Raw genomic sequence first — 8289 nt, forward strand, 5'->3', positions numbered from 1 at the left:
CTATCTTGGTATATAGCGCAAGAATCCCTAGAACATTCACAGACAGTTTTTGTGCCTGCCTTTCACCTACCACCTTTTAAACGCAGAGCAGAAAGTATGTAATTTGTGTGCATTCCCCAAGACCCACTCAGATTCAATGCATTGAACAGTGCACTGTTTTTTTACCAGTTACTTTACATTTTTAAGCAGGACAATGCAGCTCTGGAAATAGAGAGGTTTTAGGGTAGATCTGTTGTTTTTTTTAACAAAGGATTTTATATGGCAAAATAAATCTAAAATCTGTACTAGGCAGGAGAGTGGCAGGGGATAACATGAGCAGAGGGAATAAAAAGAGCTCTGAAGAGCCCATACCAGTTGCTAATACTTAATCTCTTTAAATAATGAATTAGCTGCTCATATCTACTGTCGCTGCTAAGAGAAAGCACTTTCTTTGTGAAGTGAAGTAAAGCTTGAATACCCATGAATTATTCAATATAAAGTGTGCCAGTTAAAATGCCTTGATATTGGAAGTCAAGTGTAAGATTATCTTTTGTCTGTCAAAAAGCATCTCTCCCATCTTACTGAAACTTGAGGGGGTGGATATAGGAGGCCAAGCAGTGCACAAACACATAAAAAGGGGGAATCATTGTAGTAACACATGGGAACCTCTTTCACTTAGAGGTGATGAACTTCAGTCATATGCTGTAATACTTTTGAGCCTTATTCTATTTACCATTCCTATCCAGCTCCTTTTATTTAATGATGGCTTTTCAGTCTGTGACTTCAGTTGAATCACCAAACAATATAGTGATGCAGCAAAGCTGCTTCAAGGTTTCTTCTAGCAGAGACACTACCAGGTATTGATCTGTCAGCCTTTGCTGACTTAGAGAAATGTATTTCCTTACTCAGGTTTCTAACAGCTTCTAGAGTTGAATGATGACCTTTCTGCTGTATCACAATATGTAATCTAGAAGAATGCATGATGCATCAGAGATTGTTAGTAGCATATAAAAAAATATCATGCTCAAGCATGTTTCACCATTTACAAATATACCTAGGTCATCTAGCACACAAGTGTGACAAAGAACCAAACTAAAATATGTGCTAGGAAACTGATGTGGCTTGATTCAGCAAGGTACTGAGTGCTCTTGCTGACAACGCTTATATAGGGACTTGGGAATCAGATGTCCTAAATTCTGTTCTGGACTTTGCTGCTTTCTTGTCTTTTTAACTTGGTTTTGTCCTCTGTGAAATGAAGATATGCCACACAGTATGCTAGGGGCTCTCCAGATGTAAAGCAATATAAAGCAATATCATTATTAAAAGATTATTTGTAGGACATGTGAAGAACACTGGATGAATAAAGCCCTTAGTCTTTTTCTCAGCTGGCTGAATGGTCTTACTTTCTCTAAGTTGTTTACTTTAATTTTTTTCGTTAGTTTTATATGAATGTATGGAATATATCATTCCTCTATAAAAAATAGTTCATAGCCAGAGGATCAGCTAAAGCAGCCAGGGGAATGATGCTAAACATCTTTCCTCTACTATTTTGAATAAATTTATTGTTAATTTAATCTAACATTCACCCTCTTTTTAAGGCTTCCTCTTCCTGTATGTCATCTAGTTACTTTCAGCCTCACCCAACCCAACTGTAATTTTTTTTAATTATTTTATTTTTTTTAAATAAAATGCAATAATGGAACATTTTTGCTATTCTGCTTTGTCCAGTAGAAATGGAACTCAAAGTGGCTGTAAATGTAGAAACTGAAACTAATATATATCTTGGTGGTTTTGGGGATAATCTCTATTTATTCCTCAGCCCTTTAGTTCTTCCCCCACAGCCTTTTTCTCTTCATTAATTTCCTGAACTCTCACTGTGGACTTATGGATTTTGTTTGTTTGTTTGTGTTTTATTTTTCCTTCGAATACCAGCTATGCAGCCTTGGTAGTTGGTGAATGGATATAATATCAAAATGGCTTATCAACATATGGTCCAATCAAAATGTGCCTCTAGACATTATGAGTGGTATTTTCAAAAATACTCAGCACTATATTTCCCTATTTCCATTGAAGTCAATGATAAAACTTTGATGTCAATGACAGTAGAGTTTAGCCAATGATGAGGTTTACTGAAAATCTAATTCTGATTGGGTAAGAGCGCTTTTAATAGAGAGATGATGTATTTAAATACTTTAAAACCAGAACTTTGGATGCATGTATATTCTGTAAAGTCCTCCTAAAAGTGATCTCTGAGAGCTACCATTTTAAATTTCAACTGAAAAAAAACAGATAGAACACCCAAAAAAGGATATAATCCTAAAATGTTATATGTTCCCTTAAGAGAAACATCTGGAGATTGTACATTAAACTGTTTTTTTCTTATGCTGAAAAAGATATAGAGGATTTATTATATACCTTATAGAACTGGCTTCGCATCTTTGTTTTTCAGTATATTTAGCATAAGTGGGGTTGCCTACAGTACAACTCAATGATACAGTTCAGTGCAGATTTGGATACATTTTTAATTAAAACATAATGTATTTTAGTCTTAAAACCCGGTAGAATCACCCTTCCCAAAACTCTCTATGCATTTCCAAGTTCATAGGCAGAATCAAGCTCATTAACATATAACAGGCCAGATTCTCTGGCTCGGCAGAGCTCTGTTCAGCAAAGAAAGGGAGAAGGCTTTAAATCACATTTGCACATTATCAGCCCTATGGCTGCCTGCAACATGTACAGAGGAGCCTAAGGAATCTAATCATGTAGTCTTGAAGCCTGAATGAAGAATACAATAAAATGTCTGTTCACAAATATTACATTAGCAAACAGAATAGGTAAGAAAGAGAATGTTAAAAAGGGGAGATGCTGTTTGGCATAAAGGACCAATTTTTTTTTATATTTCAAAATGATCATTCCATGGTCCATTACAGGGGGGCTCAACCTCCAGCCCACAGGTCAGATATAGGTCCAAAAAATTGGTTACCAAAAAGTGGCCATACTGCTGCCCTCCCCCGCTTCCAAATACTCACACCATGGGGTTGGGCCATGCCCCTTCCCCTCACACCCACAGGACTGGGCCACTCCCCCTTCCTCTCCATGTGGCCAGGTCATGCTCCCTCCCTCCTGCAGGGCCAGGCTTGGGCTAACACTTTCCTCCCCACCCACAGAACTGGGCCAGGGCCAGGCCATGGCCCCTTCCCCCATCCAGCCAGATAGGGCTCCCCCACACCCACCCTGAGTGCCAGATCAGAACCACAGGGCAAATCTAGCCAGCAGATGGACCAGGCATTGCCTATCTGGCTATTCCATTTCTACCCCATTTGTACCTTCAGTTAGGTTGATGTAAAAGTCAGATCTCAGTCAGATACTGCTATCACAAGTGGTCAGTGGGACCACTGATAGAATATGATACTAATTACATGAGGGGAAGGGATTTCAGTCTTTGTTTCCTGATGTCCAGCGGGTTAATGGAGTTTATGGAGTTTTGTTTCAAAGCCCACTTTTTAAAAGTGTTCGGAAGGTTAAGCACAAGGATAGTGAGATCAGAAAGGAAGTGGTTGTCCTGTGAAAAATGTACCCTCCTGTGCCTTTGACCTTTGTATATATTTTTGTGAGAGTTCATTCTGATGCATAGTTGCTGTTTGTTAACCTATGTAGTTACCATGAGGGCATTTGGTACATTGGATCAGATATGTCACATTTTGGGAAAGGCATGTGCAGCGTTCTCTCTAAGCTGTGTGGCATCCGCAGCCACGCAGGTGCACCTGGCAGTGTGGCATGAGTGCCCCTGCATGACTGAGCATGCCGTGTAGCTTAGAGGGAACACTGGGCATGTGCATGAGCCATACATTCTGATGGGTTCGTCAGGCTAAGGAAGCATCTGCAGTTGGTGTGTGCTTGGAAGTCTGGGAATAGGATTGCAGGCTCCCCCTGTACTGGCAATATGGCACGATGGGATCTGATACTAGATCCTACAATCACAGACACAAAGAACTTCTTTATCACTAGAGAAAATGAGTTTAAGCTCTTCATTTTTTTCCTTCAGTCATGTGTAGGTTTATGAACTACTGCCAAACCAGAACACTTCCCAGTAATAATGCCATGCAAGGCATGGCTAGGATGGAAGTACACTCTAACTTATTTTTTGAGACCAAACCCCATCTCATATTTTAGAACTACACATATTGAAAGAAGCTGGTGCTTCACAGAAGCATTTGCCAACAGGAATGTGTACACTGACACAGAGACGAGCCTACAAACTTCACGTCATCAACCTACTGGATACAAAAAATCATGGACTAAATATAGTCATTGCATTTATGACACATTATAACCTGCCTAACATCTGACTCTCCAGGTAACCTCTCTACTATTTACAAGCTATATTCATTCCCCTCCCCTCCCCCACCTGTCTCTCATCCGTTGACCACCTCAATTTACATTTTCACTGACTGGCTTTCTGGTATGCATACTGGCCTCTGGCTTCTTTACTATTCCATCCAGGTGATCAATGTTCTAAATTCTGCTGAGGAACTCTTATGACTTGTAGAAAACTGCTATTTGAGTGACAAGTGGTTTCAAGATAGTTTCTACGAATCCTGATAGTTCTTCATTTAGGGTACAACAGGTGGATAAGATAGGTGAGGGTTACCTTGTCTGGGAATTTTTTGGAGCATATGGAAGGTTCCTGGGATAGGAGAGTTGGCGATAAGTGTAAATAGCTTTTTTCCTGAAACTGGTGTGGAAGGATTTGAGAATAATTTCCAGTTCCAGAGTGAATACTGGCGTGGGGTCCTCTCCAAGTTCTTTGTAGTATTTGGTGTCAGAGTTGTTTGTTGACCTCATTGATATAGCCCTAATGGTTGAGAATGACTATAGTTCTACCTTTGTCTGATGGTTTGATTACTATTTTATTGCTGGACCTTAGGGACTGTATGGCTTTTCTCTTTGAAGGAGAAAAGTTGTGATAGTTCTGACTTGTGTTGAGAATTTTGCTGTTAGCCTTCTTCCTGAAACAGTTGATAGTGTGGTCTAATGTGCAGTTGTGTCCACTGAGAAGTGTCCAGTCCAATGTATTAATATTGTTTGTTTTCTCAGTTGTGGCAGGAGGGTTGTCAGAGGTGTTTCTGTCCTGATTGTGGAAGTATTCTTTCAAGTAAAGTCTGTGGAAGAATTTTTTCTAATTGTCCATATATCAGTATTTTTCCAGGTTGTGTCTCTAGGCAGAAGTTCAGGCTTTTGGGGAATATATATATTTCAGAGTGGAATGGAGAAGTTGTGTTAAGTTCATGTTGTTAGTGTCCTAGCTGCTGCTGTCTTATTTCTCTCATGTTGCTGGTGTAGCTTGGGTGTACACGGGTTTGTACTTCCCTGTCCAATTGAAGGGATTATTGGCAAGGCAGTGTGCTGTGGAGGGACACAACAGCCCAGTGGCCACCTCTGTCCCCTATAGAGTCAGATCCAGTCAATCAATTACTTAAGTATATACAGATTTATTATCACAACCATTAAAGGGTAAGGACATATATATATATAATCTATGTACAAGTTTACAAAACATATATACACACACACACAGATATACCACACCCAGTTTGGGACCGGGGAGGCCCTCCCCTATGGGGACCCTCTCTCCAGGGTAACTCACTACTACTTTGCAGTCCTGGAGTGTTGCCTCTTGTTCTCCAGGTCAAGCTCTGTCCCTGCCAGGTTTTTCTGCTGCCTGACTCTGCTGCCGCCGTCCTGGCTTAGGGCCACAGACACCACCGTGTGTAGTGGAGGCTTCGCCTTATGCTAGGGGTTGGAGGCCTGGACAGCCTTGTGCAGCACTGGGGCTTGGTCTGTTCCCAGGCACTCTGGGCTGCATCATCTGCACTGAGCTGATGCCCCATGTCAGCAGCTGTAGACCCAAGCCACCTGAAGTGGCTCCCAGGGTCTCTCACCCTCCAGGCAGCGCCTCCTGCACCAGGCTCCCAGCCTTGTTCTTGGGGTTGAGGACCTGAGCTGCCCCAAGGGCTCCAAAGGTCCTGCTCCATGCACCAGCCTGTGCACTATGTCTCTGGCTGCATGCCAGAGGTTGCAGACCCAAGCCGCTTCACACAGCTCCCAGGGTCTAGACACCATGTGCCACGCTGCACGCCGAGAACCTAACCGCTGAAGCCATCCCCTGCTCCCTGCTGATAGAAATTTTCAGGGGCTCTTCCTGGGCTACTGCTTTGCTCTGCTGAGCAGCTCTCCTCAGCTCTTCTAAACCCCTCTCTTCTCTCTTCTCAGTCCTCAACGCATCTCCCCTTGTGCTGGGCACACAGCTCCTTTTACATGCTCCGGGGCTCCACCCTTGAAGTCTTCCAGACCAGACAGTGTTGCAGTCTTCAATCAGGTCTGGGAGAGCTCTTCTCCCCCTCCCCTCAGGAAAGGGGCATGATATTATTTCTCTTGCTGCCTCCTGATTGGTGGATGGGTTCCACCAATCGAAACAGCAGGATCTCAAGCCTGGGATTCAACCCAAGCTCTGAAAGGTGAGCCCGCTACACTGGTATACTGCCTGTGAGGTATCTCTTGTTGTGATAGCTGATTCCATTCGTCTTCTGATGTTGGATGGTTGTAATCAGGTACTTTTGGTAATGCATTTGGGTGTACTGCATAGTAGCCAGTTATGCCTCCAGATTAATACGTCTTAGTTTAGTAGCATAAGTAAGTATGCCCTTTATTAGTTGATCCCTTTTGGAGTAGCTTAGGTGAATTACTAATTAAATTTACTAATTAAAGTAAGGTGAAGTTATTGAAAGGTCACCCTCTATTTTCATTTTAACATGTTTCCCTATGAAGAATTAAACCTAAACTGATAAAGAAGACTGGGACAGGAGGAAACAAATTTATGTTCAATATTTTTTAACAGGAAATTATAAACAACATTGCCATTTATCATAAAATGTGACACAAAGGATGCTGACAGATGTGCAAGCCCCCATTCTAACTCATGGCACTTTATATAAGGTGCCATGAGTTAGAGCGCCCCCTCAACCCAACAGTTATTCACTTGTTGGAGTGGGGAAGTGAGGGCTTGAGCCTGCCTACAGGAGCCCAAAGAGCCTGTCTGCAGCCAAGGAGCCATCCCTCTTCACCAGCCCCACCTCCCCCCTCCCAGCTACAGGACGGTCAGCAAAAAGTGGGGTGGGGGAGAAGGGAGCTGCTGGCTGGTGTTTGCCTTTAAAATATAATAGACCTCAATTATTGTTTCAGTTGTAAGTATATAACTCACTGGAGTGAACAGAAGTCATATACGTGCAACTGCCTCAATAATCAGGACTTTTTTTTGTTTCTCTACATGAGTCATATGAGTTTCTTCTTGTTCAAATGAGGAAGCACGTGAGTCTAATCACTACAGTGGCATATCATTCTCTTGTCTCTAACAGTTCTGATGCTCTAGTTGTGATTGTACCGTCTTTTCATATTATGCTGAAAAAATTCATTTGACTACAGTAAAGATAGTCACATCTTACGCTTATCTACAAAAGAACAGAATGAAGCCTATGTCTTTCTCACTCCACTTGCAAGAGCATTTCATAGGTAAATATGCATGCTGTATTAGAAAATAATATAGATTCAAAGAAGATGTGTACATTTAACCTTACTCTTAGGTCATCCATATTGCCACACTGACTGGAGCCTCTATCATGTCATACAGTTTTGTTTTGTTTTGTTTTTAATTTTACCAACTCTTGCTTACAAATCCATTCTCCTTTGCTAACACAAGTGTAAGTGCTTCTGTGATGTCAAAATCCACTTTTGTGGAGTCTTACTTTTTATTCATAATTCATAGCTCATCATTGTTAGTCTCAACTGATACCCTATTTTGCACTTGTCAAAAAGGGAAAGAATCAAACTCTGGTTCTTGACAGTCAGCCAGAACTGCTCTTAAAAGAACCTCTTCATTAACTAGAACCTCCAACATGGCATCCACCTACACATATTTGTTGACCATTTTTCGATACATGCTGGCCTTTGACCTCCATAGCTAGTGGAACCTTCCTTCCTATGCCTGGAACTGTCTATACCAGATTTGGACAAATAGTTCATAATTTGTAATTACTTGGGCTTCATTCTGGTTACAGTAAAGATATTTGCACCCAGCAAAATTCATTTTAAAAAGTCACTGGAAAGACACAGTAACACAGAAGAAAAATATCCTCAAAATGAGGGGCCACTCTATGTGCCTCAAGTAGCACCAGGAGAAATGTGTTACTGGGAAAAGGCTTTGTGGCCCTCCTCCAAAACTTGATGCCAGGGAGCATGCAGCAATGAGGGTTC

The sequence above is a fragment of the Crocodylus siamensis genome, chromosome 3 (assembly GCF_052110815.1).
Source record: "Crocodylus siamensis isolate JL-2025a chromosome 3, ASM5211081v1, whole genome shotgun sequence".
NCBI lineage: Eukaryota > Metazoa > Chordata > Crocodylia > Crocodylidae > Crocodylus > Crocodylus siamensis.